Here is a 14234-nt window from a genome sequence, read left to right on the forward strand (position 1 = left end):
CTAAGATGAATATACATATAAGATGCGGGCAGGTATCTTCTTTGCTGTATGTGAGAGAAGCTGATTGCGTCATGTATGGTTAACGCCGGTTGAAAATTCGGAAAGACATGAACACTCGTTCTGCTTTGTAGGCTGTTGAACCAGTTCTCAGCTTCTATCCACACCTTAACCAATTTCTTAAAATTCGTTTTCTTTCTTGCACTCCTCGTGAATGTTTTTCATAGCACAACCTGTTTCATAGCCTGTTCATAACGTCTTTGCTGGAAAATGGGGCTGAAGGTATGTCACAAAACAGCTGATCAGTGATGTCCTTGATACGCTCCTCCTAGTAGTTGTCCAGCAGGTTTTTATCAGTTGAGTGTAGTTGTACCTTGCCTACATTTCCACAGATAGAGGGTGGATGTTGACTCACAAGGCTTAAAGTCATAATGTATGTCAGGCTCCATAGCTCAGTGGTTAGAGCACTGGTCTTGTAAACCAGGGGTCGCGAGTTCAATTCTCGCTGGGGCCTCACCTCAATTTTTAATTGTACTATTGCAAAATTGAAGAAAAAGGATTTAGAACATTTCTTTAATGTTCTCAGTAACCTATTACTGATTAGCAAAATGTTTCACAGTTTTGTGCTACATGTTTTATTTTTTTCTTTAAATGTTTGGCATTTTTTTTTCTCTAATCGCTATCTTACGTTTATTAAAAAAAAAAAAACATTTTAATAATAAAGATCTTGCCATTTTCATACTGTACCATGTGGATTTATTAGAACCTTAATTGTTGTCCTTTTCAGAAAGCGTTTTCAGTAGGCTCCTTATCATCAGAGGCAGAATTACAATAACAGGTTACTTTCTATGCACAGCTGATAACACAGATTCCACCAATCATAATAGGCAATCGCACAGCTGACCCTGCTGACCCTCCCTTCACAATTACCTTTGCACACGCTCATTAGATGCTTTAATATAAAAGATAGAGTTGGGATCTGACCATCATGTCTATGTACTGTATATGTGTTGTTTCTTGAAAGTAAAGGAAGTTAGAGTCTAAAAATGTTTCAACAGCTAAACGTCTCAACGGTGTAAAAGATTCTATTTTTGATTCTTAGTATAGATTGTAATATGTAAAAAAAAACATTGCCAAAAAGGTTTTTAAAAATATATTTGACACCTCCTAAAAATTATTTAATAGGTTATTTTCTGATGATAGCTTTCCATTAAGTAGTGGTCTTAAAGTACACAATTTGATAAAAGTGTATATGCCCACTTTAAACATGATTTAAAGAAGCCTGGTCCGTCCAGCAGCCACATCATTAGTCCTTAGCCACCGGACCACAGTCCTTAGACCAGTTGTACTAGAAATCCTAAATCAAAACAGGAACTGGGCATGCCAGCAGATAGGAAGAGGTTCTGGTGACTACAGCCTGCCGACATAGCTGCTGGACCAGTGGTGTAGCAACTGTTTTTGCCGCCCAAGGCGGTCGTCAAATTTGACGTACCCCTCCGTTGGCCGTCGATAATCCAGAATACATATAACTTGGGTATCTTGGATATTGGGTGATGGATGGAGGGGGGCAGTGGCTCATGGGGAGAGCGGTGGCGGATGGAGGGGGGACAGCAGATGGAGGAGGGCGGTGGCAGATCGGAGGCAGTAGTGGCGGTGGATCGGGGGCGGTAACTACTGCTGCTGCAGCGGCGGTGCTGCTGAAAGGGGGCAGAGGCGGGGGCAGCGGTGGATCGGGGACTGATCGGGGGCAGCGGTGGATCGGGAGCACTTACCAAATGGCACTTGCAGGGATCCCTCTCCTCAGCTTTCACGGATGAAGTGAAGCTGAGGGGAGTGGTCACCTACAGGTCACCGGCCCCAGATCCAAGGTGATTGGAGAGATCGGTCACAATGCCGATCTCTCCAATCAGAGCTGGGGGCGGGTGAAACAAAGTTCACCCAGCTCCAGCCAGTGATCAGTGCTATAGCTGCACTGATCATGGCTGGATTTGAATGTTTCAGCCATTTTCAATGGCTCAAATATCACAGTGGCTGTGATTGGCTGAGCGGTGTTCGTCAGCCAATCACAGCCTACGTAGGTCGGGAGGGGGAGACACCACCCCTCCTGAGGTCAGCCAGAGGTCCCCTCCTCCCAGAATGTAAGGTTTTTGCACGCCGATCGCAGCCACCGGGGCTCCGGGGCCGCAATTTCGCCATGACGTACTGGGTACGTCATGGGTCGTTAAGTACTAGGTCACCATCACGTACCCAGTATGTCATGGGTCATTAAGGGGTTAATCAACAATTATTATTTCTTCTATGTTTTTCTATTTTTTATTTAATAAACCCCAAAATGCTGCCCCCTGACACGTGCCGCACAGGGCGGACCGCCCCCCCCTTTGCTACGCCTCTGTGCTGGACCAGGGGAATACGGATTGTTTTGCTTAACTCTACCACTTACCGATCTTGAAGGACCGCTCACATTTGGGTGCAATATTGTACAACACTGACACAAAAGAGCAACTGAAGGTTACTAGTCAGATAATATGACCCAGCTATATTTTTATTGATTACATCCTTATACTATGCACACTACTAATTCTGTATACATATTATACACTTTTTATGTAAGTATGCTCTATGTTATGACTTAACACACGATGGAACTCAAACTATCTTATTTAGGGATACCTGTACCTTCTCTGACAAAGCAGCTGCAAAATGCGTGTCATGTGTTTTCTCGTAGGTCCTTCTACTTTCTAATATTCATGTACATCTTCACTTCATCTACTTTTTAGGTACAGGTATATTTGACTGCATTTAGGTGGTCTTTCTTTTACTTGTACATACATCCAAGTGCTGGGAATTATTTTCTGCCTCACCCACCACTTAGTTTCATTAAGGCCTCTTTCACACGTATTTCATTGACGTGTAAAAGGTATGCATGTCCCTTTGTCTGCCATGATTTTGGCACACGTGTGATGTCCGTGTGCTATCTATGATAATACACGGAGATCAGGCACTTATACTCACCTGTCCAAACCACTGCTGCCCGTTGTGCTGATATCTCCTGCAATGCTGTTTCCGGCTGTCGCTGTTTCTCCGCTGCAGCTACTTCCGGGTCGGCATGCAGTGCATATGTATGAGCATATTTAGCCAGCCTGGAAGCAGGGGACAGCAGCGGTTGAAGACAGCATCACTGGAGACAGATGAGTTTAAAAAGCTTTTTATTTTAAATGTACGTGATTTTTCTGATACGTGTTTCATGAATTACACCACTGTGAAAAAAAACTGAAAAAACGAACTTGTCTCTGCCTGGAACACATGGGCACGCATGTGCGCCGCACGGAAACAAGTCAGTGAAAAATCATAGATTTTTCTATAGACCATTGGTTTTAATGGTCTGCGTATGTCCATGATTCTGGTACGAAAATATACTGCAACATACGTAGCAGAATCACTGACGTGTGAAGGGGGCTTAAAACATATAGTCATACCTAAGCAAAAAAAAAATTGGAAGGCTTAAAAAATGTTGGCAGCAATTTTTATTTTTTTTTAAACAAAACTTACACAACCAATTGATTAGAGACCACTTCTCTTTAGAAGTGACTTATAGAGGCCTATATGCAAGGGTCATTCAGCAGATGCCTTGGACTGTTCATTCGTAGTCTAGGCAGCCAGAATTTTCTTATATTTATATGTGTCACTATATGACATGTTGATTATTTGTGCCTATAAGACCGTGTTTACACTTTGCATAAATTCTATTTCTTTTTGTTTCTGCCGCTTTCTGCACCAAACTACACAATCCATTTTTGCTGCATTTTTATGCCTTTTCTCCATTATTTAATGTGTTTTTGGTTCAGATGTGAATCTGCATTTTTAAGTGTTTTTATTGTACAAAGGAGGGCCAGGAGATGGAATGATCCGGACTCTGTATGTGTGACGTTAGCCAGGGGAATGAGGGGCCTAGGAGTGCCCAAAGGTACCTGGGTGCCAGGGAAGCGGCCAGCTGCCAAATTATTCAGAATAATGTTAACTGTGGAGTTTGAGACGAACGACTATGGGACCGAAACTGGTGCCCTGAATGTTAAACATTTTGGTGTTGGAATAAGAGTGAAGGAGCTGTTGTTACCAAGTAAAGAACGTTGTGTTATTAAAGAAATCCCTGTGTGTGTCTGTTCCTGCCTCAGCAGTATGGTTTGACTGTATGTGGAGGACACAGCAATACCCCATTCACTGGAGCTGAGACTGAGAGGCATGGGGTTAACTGCCCCCCGCGCTGCGGCCTGGTAGCCCCTAACTGCAAGGCCACTACTGCCTGCCATCCTGGCTCCACACAGGTACATTCAAGGTCTCATCTGACTTGCCTAATTTCTGCGAGACCCTGGGGCTGCCCTCTCCGAAAATTTCTAATTGGGAACTCACACCTCCACAGCCGCCACCACCAGTAATCTGGCACAGGTCGCGCTTGAAGAGACACCACTCACCTCCATCGCCCAACTCCATCAGACCAGAGGAGGGCAGGTCTGCCCACAAGAGATAGAAGGCTGTGTTCGGTGCCATCGGAAGCCCATAAGATGATCCATTTAGACCGCATTGAACATTTGCTACAAGAAATGGCTGCGGAGAGCAGACATATACCAGGCTCGATCCTTTTGGGTTTTTTTTTCTTGCCTTAGTGAGGTTCTTTCCTGAGCCAAGTGAACTTCTGTATTCTTTCCTAGGCAACTTGGGAGCTCTGTTCTGCACCTGGGATTGCTGACCCCACAGAGTGTTACCATCTCCTAGGGCCGATTGGGCTCTAGAGACAGACGGTTATAAACGACTAGAAGTTTTCTTTTCTTCTTTTCACTTTTTGTAGTGTAAAATACACTTGAGCAAGTTTTTTTTCCTTTTCTCCTGGAGTTGAGTGAAAAAAAAAACAATTCAGTGATGTCATTTTCACTTTATCACTTTGCATTATTTGTAATTGTTGTTTGTCCCTTCACTTCTTGTGCCTCCCTACCCCAAACCATACTCCTTTGTCTGACACTATGCCTATTGATTCGTCTAAGGGGTACTTCACACACAGCGAGATCGCTACTGAGATGGCTGCTGAGTCACGGTTTTTGTGACCTCATTAGCGATCTCGCTGTGTGTGACACTGAGCAGCGATCTGGCCCCTGCTGTGAGATCGCTGCTCGTTACACACAGTGCTGGTTCGTTTTTTTATTGTTGCTCTCCCGCTGATAAGCACACATCGCTGTGTGTGACAGCGAGAGAGCAACAATCCTGAATGTGAAGGGAGCAGGAGCCGGCGTCTGACAGCCTGCGGTAAGCTGTAACCAAGGTAAACATCGGGTAACCAAGGTGGTTACCCGATATTTACCTTCGTTACCAGCCTCCGCAGCTCTCACGCTGCCAGTGCCGGCTCCTGCTCCCTGCACACGCTAAGTTAAGCGGTGTGAGCAGGTAACTAAGGTAAACATCGGGTAACCATACCCGATATTTACCTTAGTTACCAGTGTCCGCAGCTTCCAGACGCCAGCTCCATACAAGCGCAGCGTCGCTTGCACGTCGCTGCTGGCTGGGGGCTGGTCACTGGTCGCTGGTGAGATCTGCCTGTTTGTCAGCTCACCAGCGACCATGTAGCGATGCAGCAGCGATCCTGACCAGGTCAGATCGCTGGTGGGATCGCTGCTGCGTTGCTAAAGTGTGAAGGTACCCTAAGATTCCACGGAATGGTCTGGCTGAAAACTATCCTGTGAGGCTGATGGTGTGGCAGTTGTTGAAGTTGGGAAAGACCTGGGTCTCTAGTAACCAATATTTTGACCACTTTAAACCCCAATCATGATACTGTATGTATAGTGTCTATAAATGTTAAGGGGTTAAACCCTAATTTAAACGGAGGCTAGCCCTACAAGAGCTGAAATCCTCAAAGGCGGACATAACCTTCATACAGGAGACCCATCATAATAACAGTGGCTCATTTAAATTCACGAGAGGGAAGTTCCCCATGGCATATGTGGCACCCTGTGATAGGAAGAGGGCAGGAGTGGCCATTCTTATAGCTAGTGGGTGTCCAATACAGATCACTAAGTCCATAACAGACCAGGGTTCCGCTACATTATCCTGATAGGACTATTAAAAGGAACTTCAATAGTCCTCTGTAATGTATATGCATCGAACACAGCACAGATCCCCCTTCTGGAGCGGATTTTGACTAACGTAGTGCAAGAACTTCTCACCACATTGTTCATACGGGGTGACTTTAAGAGGATAAACTTGATCAGGTAATCAAAATCTTTATGTGCCTTGATCCATAAATGTGCGCTCTATGACATATGGCGGGTGACTAAGGGCCGCTATACACGCTGCAATATCGTAACCGATATCACTAGCGTGCGTACCCGCCCCCACCGTTTGTGCGACACAGGCAAATCATTGCCCGTGGCGCACAAAATCACGTGGACCCGTCACACTACTTACCTGCCTAGCAACGTCGCTGTGACCGGCGAACCGCCTCCTTTCTAAGGGGGCGGTTCGTTCAGCGTCACAGCGACGTCTCTAAGCGGCCGCCCAATCAAAGCGGAGGGGTGGAGATGAGCGGGACGTAACATCCCGCCCACCTCCTTCCTTCCTGATTGGCGGCGGCCGCAGGTAAGGTGATGTTCCTCGTTCCTGCGGTGTAACATATAGCGATGTGTGCTGCCGCAGGAACGACAAACTACATCGTCCAAGCAGCAGCAGCAACGATAATTGAGAAGAGCGATTTTGAACGTTTTTGCGATGATTCAAAATCGCTCATAGGTGTCACACACAACGACATCGCTAAAGCGGCCGGATGTGTGTCACAAATTCCGTGACCCCAACGAGATCGCTTTAGCGATATCATAGCGTGTAAAGCCACCTTAATCTCGGCAGTATACGTTTGATTCTCACACACATTCCACACACATACACATTGACATGTTTTTTAGCAATCTTCCAGCCCTCTGCCTTGCTAAGACATCTGAAATAGGCCACATAACGTGGTCAGATCATGCCCCGGTCCTGCTTGATCTTCACTCATCTGCTCAAGCTAGGAGGGCATGCCACTAGAGATTGAACGATCACCTCTTATAGGTTCCCACACTAGACTAAACTCCAGGGTGAGCTAGAGGATTTTTTTCAGTTGAATGGTGGCTCGGTTTTTTCACGGTCGACCCTATGGGAGGCACATAAGTCAGTAATGAGAGGTAACTGCATCTCCTTGGCGTCCTACCTGAAGAGAGATGCCAATGAGCAGCATTGACAGCTTACTGAATGGCTTGGGCAACTAGAGCGAGATATGATTCCATGCCCTACCATATCCAAGCTAAAATGTATCGTTTAAGTAAGGAGCAGGCTGAAAGATTTAGTAGTAAAACAAGGTGGAAAAGTTACTGGTTTACACCAGGCAACGATATTATAAGAGCAGTAACAAGTCTCACTCCATTCATGCAGCACAGCTTAGAGATTGCACTACACAGACTTCCCACCTGGCTGTTAGAGATGCGCAAGGCCTTCTGACCGATGACCCCCATAGGCACGCGGATGCCTTTAAAGACTATCATGCTAGATTGTATTCACTTTACCAACAGATGTAGCGACGAGGGACCTTTTTCCTCAAAGAATACCATGTAGGTCTTTCCCTACCAACATTACATGCAGAAAATTTAAAAGTACTCAATGCCCCGATTACTGTGGAAGAGCTGACCTCTGCTATCAAAGAGTTACCACACGGGAAGGCGCCAGGCCCCGATGGCTTCACGTATCTGTACAATAAAACTTTTCAAAACACGCTCATGCCCCCTATGTTATCCCACTTCAACTCATTTCTGAATGGTGCGCTAATCCCCCCTCAATGCTGTGGTCACATATAACCCTAATACCAAAACAGGGAAAAGAACCTGCTGATTGGGCAAGTTATCGCTGCCTAATGCAGATCTAAAAATATTTACGAGAATACTGGCCACCAGACTCTCTGGGCTTCTTCCACAATTGATACACGGGGACCAGGTGGGGTTCGTCCTCAATAGACAAGCGGGGGATAATACCAGGCGGACAATAAACCTTATAGATGACTTGAACCAAAATAAAGGGGAAAGGGTGCTCCTTAGCCTCGATGCAGAAAAGGCCTTTGATAGCCTGGGTTGGCCGTTCTTATTCGTCACCCTTAAAAGATTTGGTATTGAGGGGCCTTTTCTACAGGCTTTGTATATGGACACTGAGGTGATAGTGAAGCTTCCCCATGCCTCATCATCTCCTCTCTCCATATATAATGGTTCTAGACAGGGGTGCCTCCTCTCCCCCTTGCTATTTTTATTATGTATAGAGCCACTGGCAGCGCAAATTCGGGAAAGTCCAGACGTGCAGGGGTTTCAGGTCAAGGGTGATGAATACAAATTGTCACTCTTGTCCTCTTAACCTTACGCAAACCACTAGTGTTTCTACCTAACCTCCACTCCATTCTGACAGAATATGGGAACCTCTTGGGGTATAAAATTAATGCCTCAAAACAGAAGCCTTACCACTAAATTTAAAGTCATCTGTCCACTCCGTATTACAATCCACATTTAAATATGCCTGGAAAAAGGAACGTTTAAAATATCTAGGGATATACATAACACGTTCATATGACTAACTTTATGCACATAATTTTCCATTCTTTTTTGAGGAATTCAAATTAACATTGTCCAAGTGGGATAAGCTATGCCTATCGTTCTTTGGAAGGATGGCCTCTATTAAGATGACGATTCTTCCAAAGTTCCTATATTTGCTGGAAACGCTTCCTGTAACAATCCCAAGGTTGGTAATCCGGCAGTTTCAGAAACGGCTGAATGATTTCGCTTGGGCCTATAAAGGCCATCGAATCGCTCAGTCAGTGTTATTAAGTCCTAGGAAACTAGGCGGCCTAGCTTTCTTGGACATATGGAAATACTACATAGCCACACATTTAAGACTCATTCCGGCCTGGACTAGTTTAGCCGCTAAAACTAAGTGGATGGAAGTGGAGCGGATTTGGTTGGTGCGCACTCACCCCAATGCTCTTCTATGGCTGACTTCACTAGGCATATTTGGAGGGTGGCCATAAAAATCTTCCCACTCAGACAAGTCTTCACTGGCGCCAAACTTATACACCCCAGCATTGCCAGGCAGCTCCACAAGCCAAATGACTGTTCCATGGGTCAGAGCACATCTTTTTGTTTTGTTGATACTTATGTGGCGCCCTGGACAAGCCAGGACGTCACAGGTACTGCAACAACACACCCCACACCCCGGTTAGGAACATCAAAGTCAGACACAAATCCTTGTTGCCTCCCTCCAGGGGCTGATGTCCACACCAGGTGGGGCGGAGCCAGGTGGTTGGCTCCTCCCACCGAGGAGTTCACAGTCCTGGAGGCGGGAAAAGGAAGGCAGTTAGAGAACAGTGAGTGTAGAGTGAGAGTCTGGGAAGTGGTAGTGGAGGAACTGACTGGCCGTGTCCGGGTACGTGGCCCGGGCACCTGAGAGCAAGGTTGGCAGACGGTGGTGACCGTCTGCAGGAGAGGCCGATTGATGCACAACCGTAAGGACCGGGGACGGGCGGTGGCCCGCCGGTACCGGATCGGGGAGCGAAGAGAAGCCAGCACTATCCGGCAGGGCCTACGGACCCCGACCAGGCTAGGAGTCGCCGTTAAACCGGTCAAATCCGTCAGCGACAGGAACCTCCGGGGTTTCCCAGCAGTAAAGACCCGACTGAAGGCAACCGTCCAAACCGTGAGGGAGAGAAAGCTACCGCCAGAGCGAGAGCTCCCAGGGCCAGAGCCTGCGGGCAAACAGGGGCTCCCTTAGCCAACCTACCGCTGGGGAGCGGGTTACCGGTGGGAAGTCATCGGGCCGAGAACATAGCACCGGTGCAGAGAGAGACAGTTACCGCCAACCTACCGGGAGTGACCGTCGCAGCCATCTGTGGGACTCGTCCATCCAGCCGTTTATTTTACCAGAGACTCTGTGTGCATTACTTGCTGAGTAAGTACCACCGTGCCTTCGGGCACTGCGCTGCCCCGCAACCCTGCACCTGGCCCGGCCCCGCAATCCACCAAACAGACAACAACTCCGGGCCCCGGGACTGCCAAAAACCCCCTACCCACGGAGGGGAGAGAAACATCTCAGCTGCTCCCTGCCATCGCTCCCGGGATCCCCGTACAGAGCAGCGGTGGTGCCCCAACCTCACCACACACCGTGGGTGGCGTCACAAACCGACATCCCAAACACCAACCAACCACCCCTTTCACTCACGGGCGAGGAGCGCCGCTCGAGTCCCCGGATCCGGCCCACCGCTCGAGCCACCGAGCAGCAGCAGCAGCAGTGCTGGACCCAAGCGTGGTGAGCGCAGCGCCCTCCCCGCCCGCGACACTTTTACTAATGCAATTCTACCCTTTTCTTCACTTCGGAAAAGGTGCAAAATTCCTGCGGCAGCCTTCTATAAATATGCACAGATATGTTATCTGGCCACCTCCATGTAAAATCTACCTCATTTTCTAAGCCTACTCCGTTTGAGGGCCTCTGCAGGCAGGGTACCTTGACGAAGGGACTGATCTCACGCATATACGACATCCTTGCCTCACATGTTGAGCTACAACATTCATACTTGACAAAATGTGAGACGTATTTGGGAAGGGATATACCGAAATCACTATGGCAGACTATCTGGGAAAGGGCTGCAAAGACATCTCTCTGCACCACACAAAAAAAGTATCAAAATGAAATATTTATGCATTAGTACCATACCCCAGAAGTCATTGCAAGACTCTTTCCTGATTCATCGGATCAGTGCTGGATATTTATGAATGAGAGAGGATCCCTCCCTCATATTTTCTGGGATTGCGAGGTCCTTTCCCTTTTTTGGATAGAGGTGAGGGAACTGGCCCATAAAGTTCTGGGTATATGGTCCCTTTGGATCAGTTCAATTATCTCCTTAATGTTCCACCCCCGGGGATTACAAAGGATTCAGCCAGACTGCTCCTTCACATATGAACCTTGGTGAAATATCTCATAGCTTCGTACTGGAAAAAGGCTCTGCCTCCCACTCTCCAAGAATTGGAGCTGAGGATTTGATGTGGGCTTGAGCGGCAAGCCCACATGTTCACTGCACATGGTGGCTGATATGATCAGCAGATATATGCCTCTTAGGCCTCCTTCATACGTCAGTGATTTTGGTACATATGTTACTGTTTTTATACATACCAGAATCACGGACATACGCAGATCCATTAAAATCAACGGGTCTGCGCACACATCATTGATTTCTCACTGACGTGTTTCCGTGCGGTGCACACGTAATGGTGTGATCCGTGTAACACGTACCAGAAAAATCACGTACATTTAAAATAAAAATCTTTTTATAAACACCTGTCTCCAGTAATGCTGTCTTCAGCCTCTGTTGTCTCTGCTTCAAGGCCGGCTAATTATGCTCATGCAAATGCACTGCACAGCCGACCCGGAAGTAGCAGCAGCAGGGAGACATTGGTGGCCGGACACATCGCGGGATACTTCAGCACCACGGACAGCAGCGGCATACACAGGTGAGTATTAGTGCCTGATCTTCGTATATTATCACGGATCGCATGTGGAGATCACACGTGTGCCAAAATCACAGCAAACAGAGGGACATATGCACCTTCAGGACGTCAGTGAAAAACATGTGTTTTTCACTGATGTGTGAAAGAGGCCCTACAGATGTGGGTTAATCAGAGATCCACCTGCGCCTGTTCACTAGTCAAATCCCGATGTCAGTCTGCTCAGGAGAGACCAAAGTGCGCCTGCTCAGGACCTGAATGCCGGTGAGTGTGGATGACGTCGGACGTGTCATGCACCGCAGCTTCAGAAGGACGACCGAGGCGGCGACAAAGATGGCCGAAAGAGCCGGTGTCGGCCCCGGAGGATGAAGACGCCCATCTGAGCCACATCCACCGCAGCGACCGGTTTAGGTGAGTATTATAAAGTGTTTTTTATTTTGTACACATCGGCCTGGGCTCTTATATACAGCATTTTAGAATGCTGTATATAAGAGCCCACTGGTGGTTGCCGCAGCTTATAGGCCGAAAAACTGGTGACAGGTTCCCTTTAAGACCTTTTGGGCAAAAACTGTGTAAGCAGCTTCAATACTGAAAGCTGCACTCTAGTTGCTAGGCAACCAGAAGATACTCTGAGGCAATCTTCATAAATGAGGCCTCAGTTACTTCTGCAGTGGCTATAGGCAACCAGAACAATATTACTGTGAGGCAGTTCTCACAAATCAGGCCCCAGTTACTTGTGCACTGGTTGTTGACAGCCGTTGCTATAGTTACAGACTTTAGAATGAGTTATCAGCTTACCCCACCTTAGCGACTATATGGTGGCTGCCCCTTTAAGAGAGACTCTGAGCACCGTCACTTTAATTCTTTAAGGCCCTGTGCCCACAGGAGAAAATACATGCGGAATTTTCTGCAGGTATTTCCGCAGGTTCACGCAGCCACCCCCTGGAATACGCAGCTATCCATTTATGCGGATTCCATGTGGAATTGTTGTGGAAAACGTACGGAATTCGAGTGTTATTAATGCGGATTTTCCCCCCTGTATCTCCATAGTAGAAAGGCAGGAAATCCACAGGAAAATCCGCCGGAATGATTGACATGCAGTTCTTTGCGTCTGCGGGAAATCCACAGCATTTTCCGCAGCAATGAAACAGCACTCCCCAAATCCCATAGGATAACATGGGGAGTGTCTGTACTTGTGCAATCCTGCGGATTTATCTGGAACATCTAGACAAGCCGCAGATTTTCTGCAGCTAAATCCGCAGGTATTTTCTCCCATGGGCATAGGGCCTAAGACCTTTTGGGCAAAAACTGTGGTGTTGCATTCAACATATAGACACCCATTTTCTCCTTTTTTTTATTTTCTACAGAGCCTAAATTTGGCCAAATCTTATGAAGGGGAAGATTTTGAGTATTGATATTAGCAGCATTTTTAGTCTCGTGTTAAAGGGAACCTGTCATCAGAAATTTAGCTTTAAACCTAAAAGTTTCCCCTCTGCAGCTCCTGGGCTGCATTGTAGCAAGGTTCCTGTACTTTTTGTGGCCCCTTTTAAACCAAATTAAATACTTTATAAACTTGTACCTTTTGCTATGTAAATTTTGTAAATCGTCCATGGGGGCGGGCTCTCTGCTGACCGTTGCTGTTCCTCCAGCACATTGACGCCGCCCCCCCCACGCTCCATTTCATCCATCAGGACGCCGCCCACTGCGCCCGAGGTGCCACCCACACCAGGATCGCTGGTGACGTGTGTCACAAGCACGAGAGTATGGGCGGCGCTATGATTGCATCGCAAGTGCCCGCTCATAATTTCGTGGATGCGCTTTCCCCCACTGCCTCCAGCGTTCTGCGCAAGCGCTCGCCAGCCAAATGACCCGACGTCACCTCCTTCCCATCTTACCCTGCAGCAGGGCAAGAAGGGAGAGAGGTGACGTCGGGTCATCTGGCCAGCAAGTGCTTGCGCAGAACGCTGGAGGAAGAGGGGAAAGTGCGGTCACGAGGTTATGGGCGGCACTTGCTGATGACACTCACAGCGCCGCCCATAACCTCGTGCCTGTGCAAAACGTCACCAGCGGTCACACGTGCACACTGTGCACAGTCCCGCTACAGTCGCACAGCGCATGCGCGAGACCACGGGCGCCCAGGGGCGGCGTCCTGATATATGAAATTCAGCGTTGGGGGGCGGCGTAAATCTGCTGGAGGAACAGCAACGGTCAGCAGAGAGCCCGCCCCCATGGACGATTTACAAAATTTACATAGCAAAAGGTACAAGTTTATAAAGTGTTTAATTTGGTTTAAAAGGAGCCACAAAAAGTACAGGAACCTTGCTAGAATGCAGCCCAGGAGCTGCAGAGGGGGAAACTTTTAGGTTTAAAGCAAAATTCCTGACAGGTTCCCTTTAAAGAAGGGATGTGTAAAATGTCACTCATATCAGGTGAAAACTGTATTCAGCAGGTTATCACCACATACCAGGACTCATCAGATCTTGTTCATTTTTCCATCCCATGCCTCCTTTCTCCTACCAATCCCTCATGTTACAGCACTGCTTCACATCTCATACTCTACTGCCTCTATAGCACTGCTTAGTAGCTTGCTCCCACAGGCTGAGCTGCATGACACCAGACAGTCACTGCACAGTGCCGCCCCCCTGTAGCCTGGCTGACAGTGCCTGCCCACCCACATCACCCTATGACGAGCTT

The 14234-nt window shown here is 47.6% G+C and overlaps 1 non-coding gene across 1 annotated transcript; it reads left to right on the plus strand.

Moving 5' to 3' along the window:
• Positions 1-438: 438 nt before the first annotated feature.
• TRNAT-UGU (transfer RNA threonine (anticodon UGU)) lies at positions 439-511 on the plus strand. Its single transcript has one exon. It is a non-coding gene; the product is annotated as a tRNA-Thr (tRNA).
• The last annotated feature ends 13723 nt before the right edge of the window (positions 512-14234 follow it).

The sequence above is a fragment of the Anomaloglossus baeobatrachus genome, chromosome 5, assembly GCF_048569485.1.
Source record: "Anomaloglossus baeobatrachus isolate aAnoBae1 chromosome 5, aAnoBae1.hap1, whole genome shotgun sequence".
NCBI lineage: Eukaryota > Metazoa > Chordata > Amphibia > Anura > Aromobatidae > Anomaloglossus > Anomaloglossus baeobatrachus.